Raw genomic sequence first — 11,166 nt, 5'->3', positions numbered from 1 at the left:
TTCTAGCACGGTCGCTCAACTGTCATATTCGGCTTATTTATCTGATTTTAAATACAATTATGAACCAATGTGCCAATTTTAACTTTTAACCGCTTTATTATTATTGTTTTTACAAGAATGTGAACATCGCTTAAACACGTCTTTGGACTGCGTCACATGAAATGCACCCACAATCCGAAACGCATTTTATTTGATGTTTTGAGATTTGGATTTGGGTCGCATGAAATGCACACCCAAGCTTAAGAAAGTAAATTATTAAACACGCGCCTAAAAAGACTATCACGTTATTATTTTGCGGAGGCCGTGAAATTCGCTAAACGACCCTCCTGAATTCTAAGTAATTTTAAACAAGTATTTACTGAGGGCCCCGCAATTTGCATTTTTTGTTTGTCGAGGCTCGCCCCATTTATTATTAAAAGAATTTGCAACGTCATGAAAATGCATCTCATACCACGTCACAGTCAATGTACCCGTGATTAGAGACACATTTCGATTTCGTTGAGATTTGGATTTGGGTCACATAAATGTGCACCCGAGTTTAGGGAGATAACATTATTAAAGGCGTGCCTAAAGCAACTAGCGCATTATTATTTTTTTTTGTAGGGCCGTGAAATTTGCTAAACGGCCCGTCCCGGAATCTAAGTATTTAATACATATATTTTGTGAGGGCCCCGCAATTTGTCTCTTTTATTTGGCGAGGCTCGTCTCATTTTTTATTTATTTATTTATTTTTATTTTTAAAGGATGCCGTTTTTATGCCTTTAACCATACTAAACCTTACAGCTTCTTTACAACTAAAATCTCATAACTTGTTGGATTTAATAAAAGAAGTTAAGCGAATGAGTGTTTCGGGCGTAGTAACAACAGGTACTAATACTAATTTTGCCCAAAAATAAACTAAGACAATGAAGGGACGAGCGAATCAACGTCAAACTGTGTCTTAGGACTACTAATACAACTAAATCAAATGACAACAAGTAAACAATAATAACATAACACAAAAATGAACTAAAATGCATACGGTGAAACATAAGCAGAAAATTATCATATCAATTGATATATTGCATCTTCGAACATTGAACGTAAAATTTCTTTATCCAATACATCAAGGTTTACTAACCTGAATAAACAGAAACGCATAGATCCATGGACCAAACCTCAACATCGACTTCAACGAACAAACTCGACGCGCCGGACCTCGACGAACAAAGACGACCTCAACGGACTGCACGACGACAGTGAAAGAACAACGATAACATGGCTGATTGGTTGTCGTGTTTTGGACAGAACAACTGAAGCAGTGGTGGTGGGTCGTTTGGCTTGAGGAAGGAGCAATTACGGTGGTTCACGGTGGAGCGTGCGACGGGCTGTTTGGTCGTCGACTGGCGAGGCTATGACGGGAGGGAGACTGCTGACGGGGGTTGCTGGTTGTGACGTTGGTTTGGACAGTAGGGTGTAGGGGTGCTGGGGAAGGTGACGGGCCTGTTTGGTTGTGACAGTAGGTCGACGGGTTTGTGGGGCTGCCGGAAGGGATGGTGTGGTCGTTCGCTAGGGTTTTCCTTGGACTGGTTTGGATAGAGGCAGGGTTTGGTGGTGGTCTGGGTAGGTGTTTGGCGATGAGGTGATGGAGCTAGGAGGAGGAGGGTGGTCATTTAGTGGTGAAGAATGTGAGGGAGCAGTGGTGGACTGCCGGTGGTTCAGGCGTTGATGGAGGTGGTGTTTATGGCGTCGGGGGAGTGGGGCTGCGACCGGGGAAGACGATGGCGAACAGTGACGACGGTGAAAGGAGGTGGGTGTTTAGGTGGTTTTGCTGGTTTTCTTTCGCTAGGGTTTTTGCTTCTTCTTCTTTAAGAAGAAGAAGCGTGAACAGTACTTCCCCCCTTCAAAAATTCAAAAGTCCTCCCATGCTTTGGCCTTGTCCGTGTATTTGATACACAATGCCCAGAAAAATGAGTCCCACGCGTGGTGGGGTTCAAGGTTTGTGTCCCCCACGCGTGGTGGGGTTCCCCATGTGTCCTGGACTCGGTTTATTATGGGCTAGGTCCGAAATTAGGCCTAAAACCGGGTAGTTTGAACCCGAATATTATTCTTTTGCCCGGACCCGAGAAATAGGAAACGTTGCTTAACTAGCCCTATGTAAGCAAAACAACTACCAAAAATAAGACTAATATTTAAACAACACTATATCTTTTTTCAAATATTTTTTCAAGATTTAAAATAGCTACAAAATATTACTAAAACTATTTTTGTAATTTTCGTTTTTATATGTAAAGATAAAATATGGAGTAATATTTTTTGTATTTTTTCAAAATTATAATGACTGCAAACATTAATAGAACTATATTTTTTGTGATTTTCGAATTTATATAAAGTACCAAAATAAAGTATAATTTTTGTATTTTTTCAAGTTTATGAGAAATACATAAACTAAAATTTATATATGTATTTTTGTGATTTTTCTTTTTGCAACGAAATAAAGTAAAATAGTTAAAATGGCTATATTAGACCCAATTACATATTTATGCTAACAAAATGTGAAAATCCTCGGGGAGGGTCAAAAATCACGTGCTTACAGCGCTGTTTCGGGCATTCTGAAGGTTCGAGTAGGTCAGTTTCATGATTTTAGACTTATTACCTCTTGCTACAAACTATTGATTATTTGTGACTCCCATACTTAGCATAACACTTCATTATATTATTTGTCCTTAGTAAGTATCATGTCGACCTGTCGTCTCTACTTCTTCGAGATTAGACAAGATATTTATGGGGTACATATTGTTATGTACTTATACTACACTTCTGTACTTAATTGTACAGGATCTGAGGCAGGTACATCTGGCTATTAGTCTGGTGCACGCCCCTGATTCATAGTCTGAAACTTCCACGATGTGTTGCCCCTTCCTGTGCCGTTCAGCAGCTTGATGGAGTCCCTCTTTATTATTTTTAGCTGGATATTCTATTTCGGACAGTAGGATGGATTTATTATTTTGTATATTCTACTAGTTGCCCATAACTTGTGACACCAGGTCTTGGCACACACATTAGTAGACATTTCTTTTGGGTTGTATAATTTTTATTGAATGTTGCATATTATCACCTATTTTTAATTGCAAATTAAGAAAATGTTGTAACTGTTTTGGGTAAGTAAAATAAGAATTTACTAATACTTCCGCGTTGGCTTTCCTGACAACGATGTTGGGCGTCATCACGATCTTTTATGGAAATGGGCCGTGATAACATGGTATCAGAGCACTAGTTTCACGTAGGTCTCACAAGTCATATGAAAACCTAATAAAGTCTTGCGGACGGTACGAAGACGTCTGTATTTATCTTCGAGAGGCTATAGGGTGTTAGGAAAACTACTATTTATTCATTTCCTATCGTGCAGTGGTTGGTATACTAAATTTCCCTCTTCTATTCTCTCACAGATGGTGAGGACACGCATGACTGATGTTCCAGACCCGGGAGAAGCTACTCCCCCCGTTGCTAGAGGCCGAGGCAGAGCTTGGGGAAGGGCACCGGCCCGAGGTAGGGGACGAGGGCATCCCAAAGCTGTTCCAGTAGCCCCATTAGCAGATCCTGTGAGAGATCCTATAATCGAGGAGCAGGGCGAGGTGCCCGTAGCTGAGCCTACCCTAGTGGATTTCATGACAACACCGAGTTTTCAGGAGATCATGGGCCATATGCTGCGATTCATGTATTACATGACTCAAGCTGATTTATTTCCAGCAGATCCAGCTATATCACAAGCAGGAGGGGGAGCACAAACCCCTACTGCTCAGGCCCCTGGACATGCAACTGTAGTGTATCAGACTCCGGGCGCACTACCCGCATATGGGGCCCAGCCAATAGCTGTATTAGAGTCCCAGCCCAGACTAGCTGCGGATGGCGACCCGCAGAAGTTGTTGGATAGATGGACTAGATTTCACCCTCTTGTCTTCGGGGGTGAGCGTCATAAGGATGGGCAGGACTTCATAGACAGGTGCAGGGACAGACTGCACAACATGAGGATATTGGAGTCACATGGGGTTGACTTCACTACTTTTCAGCTAGAGGGCAGGGCCCGTAGATGGTGGTAGTCTTATGTTCTTGGCAGGCTGGCAGATTCCCCTCCCCTCACTTGGGGTCAGTTTGCACAGTTATTCTTGGATAAGTACATTCCACCCTCTGAGAGGGAAGATTTGCGGTATCAGTTTGAGCATCTAGAGCAGGTTCAGATGTCCGTGACCGATTATGAGGCAAGGTTTTCTGAGTTGTCTCGTCATGCATTCATGATACTTCCCACTGACATAGAGAGAGTACGGAGATTTGTTGCGGGGTTGCACCTTAGTATTCGAGCTAGCATGGCCCGAGAGGTGGAGATGGGTACTGAGTATCAGCTAGTGGTATAGATTGCTCGCAGGATTGAGGGATATTGCTAGAGGGGTAAAGAGCAGATTTAGCAGGACAAGAGGGCCCGGTTTTCAGAAGAGTTCAGAGGTTCCCCAGCTAGGGGTAGAGGTCACTTTGGTAGGGGTCAGCCCAGTAGACCCCCATATTCAGCACCACCTCCACCTCCCCGAGGTGCTCCAGTGAGACCATATTTTAGTGCGATGCTGGAGAGTTCTTACGGGTTCCTCCGGCGGTTATTCAGGTCCATAGGGTTCTTCTGATTCTTATTTCAGTGTTATGCCGGAGAGTTCATACCGTCCACCGGCTATTCAGGCTTCTTCTAGTGGGTTTACAGGCCATCAAGGTAAGCCATCAAGGCAGCAGGTCGTCGCACTACAGAGTTATTTTGAGTGCGGAGACCTTGGTCATATGAGGAGATACTGCCCCAGGCTTCGGGGCAAGGCAGTATAGTAGGATTTCAGCACCGGTTGCCCCGCCACCTAGAGGTGGAAGGCTGACTAGTAGTGGTCGTCCTAGAGGTGGAGGCCATGCAGGGAGAGGTCAGTCAGCTACTGCTCAGTCAGGTGGAGGCCAGCCAGCCGACGCTCCAGCCAGATTCTACGCCCTTTCGGCTAGGGCAGATGTATTGGCCTTAGATGCCATCATCACAGGTACTATTTCCATCGACGCTAGAGATGCTTCGGTATTATTTGATCCAGGGTCTACTTATTCATATGTATCATCTCTGTTTGCTCGTTTCCTTGTTATTTCTCCTGAGCCTTTGGGCACTCCTATTCATGTGTCCACTCCTATGGGTGATTCTGTAGTTGTGGATCGGATCTACTGGTCCTGTGTGGTCACATTCTATGGTTTCGAGACTAGAGAGGATCTCTTGTTGCTTGATATGATCGATTTTAAGGTCATCCTGGGCATAGATTGGTTATCTCCATACCACACCGTCCTAGATTGCCATTCCAAGACTATTTCATTAGCAATGCCAAGGTTGCCGAGGTTGGAGTGGAAGGGTTCCACAGTTGATACATCTAGTCAAGTTATCTCTTTCCTGAAGGCTTGGCAAATGGTCGATAAGGGGTGTTTGGCTTATTTGGATTATGTTTGAGATACCACTATAGAGTCTCCGATGATTAATTCAGTTCAATTAGTTCGAGATTTCGCTGATGTGTTTCCTTCTGATCTTCCTGGCATGCCACTGGATCATGATATTGATTTCTGTATTGATTTGGCTCCAAGCACCCAGCTTGTATCAATCCCACTGTACCGTATGGATCCGAAGGAGTTGAAGGATCAGCTTGAGGAGTTATTAGCAAAGGGGTTTGTTAGACCCAGTGTATCGCCTTGGGGTGCAACAGTGTTATTTGTGAAGAAGAAGGATGGGACTATGCGGATGTGCATTGATTACCGCCAGTTGAACAAAGTTACCATCAAGAACAAGTATTTGTTTCCTCGTATCGATGACTTGTTTGACCAGTTGTAGGGTGCTAGGGTGTTCTCCAAGATTGACTTGAGGTCAGGGTATCATCAGCTGAAGATTCGGGACTCGGATGTTCCGAAGACTACATTCCGGACTATATATGGCCATTATGAGTTACTGGTGATGTCCTTTGGCTTGACTAATGCCCTAGCAGCATTCATGGACTTGATGAACAGGGTATTCAGGCCTTACATTGATTCATTTGTCGTCGTCTTCATTGATGACATCTTGATATAATCCCGTAGCCTGGGGGAGCACGAGCAGCATTTGAGGGTAGTGCTCCAGACTTTGCGAGAGCAGAAGCTATATGCTATGTTCTCCAAATGTGAGTTCTGGCTAGAGTCAGTGGCATTCTTGGGGCAAATTATGTCAGGAGAGGGTATTAAGGTGGACCCCAAGAAGATTGAGGCAGTTCAGAGTTGGCCATGTCCTACTTCGGTGATCGAGATTAGGAGTTTCCTGGGATTAGCAGGTTATTACAGACATTTCGTGCAGGGCTTTTCATTTATTGCATTACCTCTGACTAGATTGACCCAGAAGGGTGCTCCCTTCCATTGGTCCGATGATTGTGAGGCGAGCTTTCAGAAGCTCAAAACAACATATACTACATCACAATCCTTGTATTGCCTTCCATTTTAGGGATGTATATGGTATATTGCGATGCTTCGCATGTTGGATTAGGGTGTGTATTGATGTAGGAGGGGCGATTTATTGCATATGCTTCGCGTCATTTGAAGATCCATGAGAAGAATTATCCTGTGCACGATTTGGAGTTGGCCGCGATTGTTCTTGCTCTTAAGATATGGAGGCATTATCTGTATGGGGTATCATGTAAGGTTTATACTGATCATTGCAGCTTACAACACTTGTTCAATAAGAGGGATCTCAATTTGAGACAGCGTAGATGGCTTGAGTTGCTAAAGGATTATGACATCACCATGCTTTATCACCCGGGCAAGGCAAATGTAGTCGCAGATGCCTTGAGCAGGAAAGCAGAGAATATGGGTAGCTTGGCGTTCATACTAGCAGAGGAGAGGCCACTAGCTTTGGACATCCAGTCCCTGGCTAACAGACTTATAAGGTTGGATATTTCAGAGCCAGCTGAGTTCTTGCGTGCATTGTTGCTCAGTCTTTATTATTGGGGCAGATCAAGGCCCGACAGTTCGATGATCCATATTTGGCAGTTCTCAGAGAGACAGTACTTCAGGGTAGTGCCAAGGAGATTTCTATTGGTGAGGATGGTGTTTTGCGACTCCAGGGTTGCCTATGTGTTCCTAATATTGATGGTCTGAGGGAGAGGATACTAGAGGAGGCACACAATTCGCAGTATTCCATTCATCCGGGTGCTACGAAGATGTATCGTGACTTAAGACAGCATTATTGGTGGCGGAGGATGAAGAAAGATATAGTGGAGTATGTGGCTAGGTGTTTGAATTGCCAGCAGGTCAAGTACGAGCACTAGAGGCCGGGTGGCCTACTTCAGTAGATGCCTACACCAGAGTGGAAGTGGGAGCGCATTACTATGGATTTTGTAGTTGGCTTGCCCTAGACCTTGCGGAAGTTTGATGCAGTGTGGGTCATCGTGGATAGGTTGACTAAGTCGGCACACTTTATACCGGTTGTGACTATTTATACTTCGAAGAGACTAGCTCAGATTTACATTCGGGAGATAGTCCGATTGCACGGTGTGTTTGTTTCCATCATATAAAATCGAGGCCCTCAGTTCACTTCTCATCTCTGGAGATCTGTTCAGGGTGAGTTGGGGACCCGCGTCGAGCTTAGCACATCATTTCACCCACAGACCGACGGGCAGTCGGAGTGGATAGTTTAGATCTTGGAGGACATGCCTAGAGCATGTGTGATTGACTTTGGAGGATAGTGGGATCAGTTCTTTCCTTTGGTAGAGTTTGCTTACAACAACAGCTATCAGTCCAACATCGAGATGGCTCCATTTGAGGCTTTATATGGTCGGTAGTGTCGTTCTTCTATCGGGTGGTTTGAGCCTAGTGAGGCTAAGTTATATGGTACAGAGTTGGTACAAGATGCCTTGGACAAGGTAAAGCTGATTCAGGAGAGGCTTCACACAACTCAGTCCAGATAGAAGTGTTACGCGGATCAGAAGGCGCGTGATGTATCATTCATGGTTGGCGAGAAGGTCCTCTTGAAAGTCTCGCTAATGAAGGGTGTTATGAGGTTCGGGAAGAAGGGCAAGCTGAGCCCAAGGTTTATTGGCCCATTTGAGGTGTTGAGACGAGTTGGGGAGGTTGCTTACGAGCTTTCTTTACCCCCAGTTTATCGGGAGTTCACCTAGTCTTTCACGTGTCCATGCTTCAGAGGTATCGTGCCGACTTGTCCCATGTGGTGGACTTCAGTACTATTCAGTTGGATGAGAGACTGAGTTACGAGGAGGAGCCAATTTCCATTATTGATAGACAGGATCGCCAGTTAAGATCCAAGAGGATTTCATCGGTAAAACTCCAGTAGAGGGGCCAACCAGTCGAGAAGGCGACCTGGGAGTACATGCGGAGAAGATACCCACACTTATTCAGCACCTCAGGTATTTTTCTATGTCCGTTAGAGGACGAATGATTGTTTAAGAGGTGAGAATGTAACGACCCGACTGGTTGTTTCACCTTTTATAACCCCATCCCCCTAAATAAAACTTTTCGCACTTGCTTTAACTAATTTACTACCCGCGGGGATGGTTGGTTCGGGAATTAGAGGAATTTGGGTTGAAATATGCTCATTTGATTCCTTAAGATTTTTTTAAAAGGTTAAGTTTGACTTTGGTCAACATTTTTAGCAAACGGACCCGAATTCGTGTTTTGACGGTCCCGGAGGGTCTGTAGGAAAATATGGGGACCTGGGCGTATGCCCGGAATTGAATTCCGAGGTCCCTAGGCCGAGTAATGAATTTTTATTAGAAATTGTTAAACTGAAAGTCTAAGGATTTAAAGAAACTAATTAATGATTGATCACGTTGGTATTGGGCTCGTATGTTGGTTCTGGATCCCAGTACATGTCCAATATAACATTTAAGACTTGCCCGTAAAATTTGGTGTCAATCTGAGTAGTTTAAGGGCGTTTCGGCTCGTTAGAGGTAAATTAAAAACTTAAAGTTCATAAGTTTGATTCAATTGGTTTTAGGGGGTGATTCTTAGATTTAGCATTATTTCGGGCGTTCCGAGGGTTCGAGTAGGTCCGGTTCATGATTTCAGACTTGTCAGTATATTCGAACGGGGCCCGGGAGCCCCGAGCATCAATCGAAAGAGGCTTAAGGGAAGTTGGAATTTTTGAGAGGTGCTGAAGCATCTGCTTCTGTCATAACCACACCTGCGGTTGGTCGACCGCAAGAGCGGGACCGCAGAAGCGGTCTACCTATCACAGATGCGGCCCAGGGTAGGCCAGGCCAGAACCGCAGAAGTTACTCCCAAGCCGCAGAAACGGTCACAGCCTGCTTAGCCTGTTCCGCAGGTGCATCCGATCTCTCTCAGAAGCGGGACCGCTGATGCGGTCCCCTGACCACAAATACGGAAATCGTTGAAGCAGTGAGCTTCATTTAATACGGGTTCTAAGTCATTTTTGCCACTTTTCACTCTTCCATTGGCGATTTTGGGAGCTTTTGAGAGAAGACTTCCACCTAGCATCTTGAGGTAAGTTTATCTCACCTATTCTTAGTTTAATACTTGTGTCTTAGGTAGATTAAACACTAGAATTTAAGTAAAATCAAGGGGGCTAGAGCAAAACCTAGGGTTTTGACAAAAGTTAGATTTAACCACGAAATTTGTTATGAAATGAATGAGAAATCATATATTATTGATCCTTAGGTTATAGAGGACAACTTCCTTCAAAAAATTTCGGAATCCGGGCACGTGGGCCGGGGTCGGATTTTAGGAAACTTGTGTTAATGGTTGGGAAATTGCCTAAATAGCTAGAATATGATCTTGTGATCTTATATTGACTAGTTTCTACCTCATTTAGCTAGTTTTGGATTGTTCGGCTCCAAATTGAGAGTTCGGGCTCGTTCTTGGTATTGGAAGTACACTTTGGAGCGAGGCGAGTCTCCTTTCCAACCTTGTAAGAGGGAATTGTCCCCATAGGTGTAATAATTGAGTATATTGCTACTAAATGCGGGAGCTACATACGGACCAGGTGATGAGAGTCCGGGCGTAACTACTATTATATTAATTGTCCGGGTAGTCTAGGATCCGTATCATGTTATATTTGTGAATGTCTCTATATTTTCTTGCTAATGTGATCACTTAGGATATGCTAGAGACTTGGAAAGGAATATAAGCGAATGTATACACTTGTTGGACACTTGTATGAATTTACTTGGAAATAAATGTGCATTCATGTGTTTTCTTGATATTAATTGATATTTGTGGATCGGGCCGATCGCCTCGGTAGAGATAGATGCATCTATGGTTCACACCATTCGAACCTCTGGCAGTGCACAATTTATTTTCTGTTGGATCGGGCCGTCGACCTCGACATAATGTGCGCATGATATCTATGTGAAATTTTATCCATGACTTGATCTGCTAAATATTTGAAATATAAATGGCTAACTGTAAAATTGTTAAGAACACGACTTATTACCTCTTGCTACAAACTGTTGATTATTTGTGACTCCCATGCTTAGCATAACACTTCATTATATTATTTGACCTTAGTAAGTATCAAGTCGACCTCTCGTCTCTACTTCTTCGAGATTAGACGGGATACTTACGGGGTACATATTGTTTATGTACTCATACTACACTTCTGTACTTAATTATACAGGATCTGAGGCAGGTACATATGTCTATCAGTCTGGTGCGTGCCCCTGATTCATAGTCCGAGACTTCCACAGTGATCTGTCCCTTCATGTGTCGTTCAACAGCTTGATGGAGTCCCTCTTTATTTATTTTTGGTTGTCTATTCTATTTCGGACAATAGGATGAATTTATTCTTTTGTATATTCTACTAGTTACCCATTACTTATGACACCAGGTCTTGGCACACACATTAGTAGACGTTTCTTTTGGGTTGTATAATTATTATCGAATATTGTATATTATCACCTGTTTTTAATTGCAAATTAAGAAAATGTTGTAAGGGTTTTGGGTAAGTAAAATAAAAACTTACTAATACTTTCGCGTTGGCTTTCCTGACAACGGTGTTGGGCTCCATCACGATCTGTTATGGAAATGGGGCGTGACATTCCTCTAAGGATCTGATGACATTCCCCTTAAATAGGGGAAGTTACCTTATTTTTAGAGTATATTTATAATATATATGTTGGACAATTTGTAATTCAA

The sequence above is a fragment of the Nicotiana tabacum genome, chromosome 3, assembly GCF_000715075.1.
Source record: "Nicotiana tabacum cultivar K326 chromosome 3, ASM71507v2, whole genome shotgun sequence".
NCBI lineage: Eukaryota > Viridiplantae > Streptophyta > Magnoliopsida > Solanales > Solanaceae > Nicotiana > Nicotiana tabacum.
The sequence above is the reverse complement of the archived record's forward strand: the minus strand, read 5'-3'. Positions refer to the sequence as shown.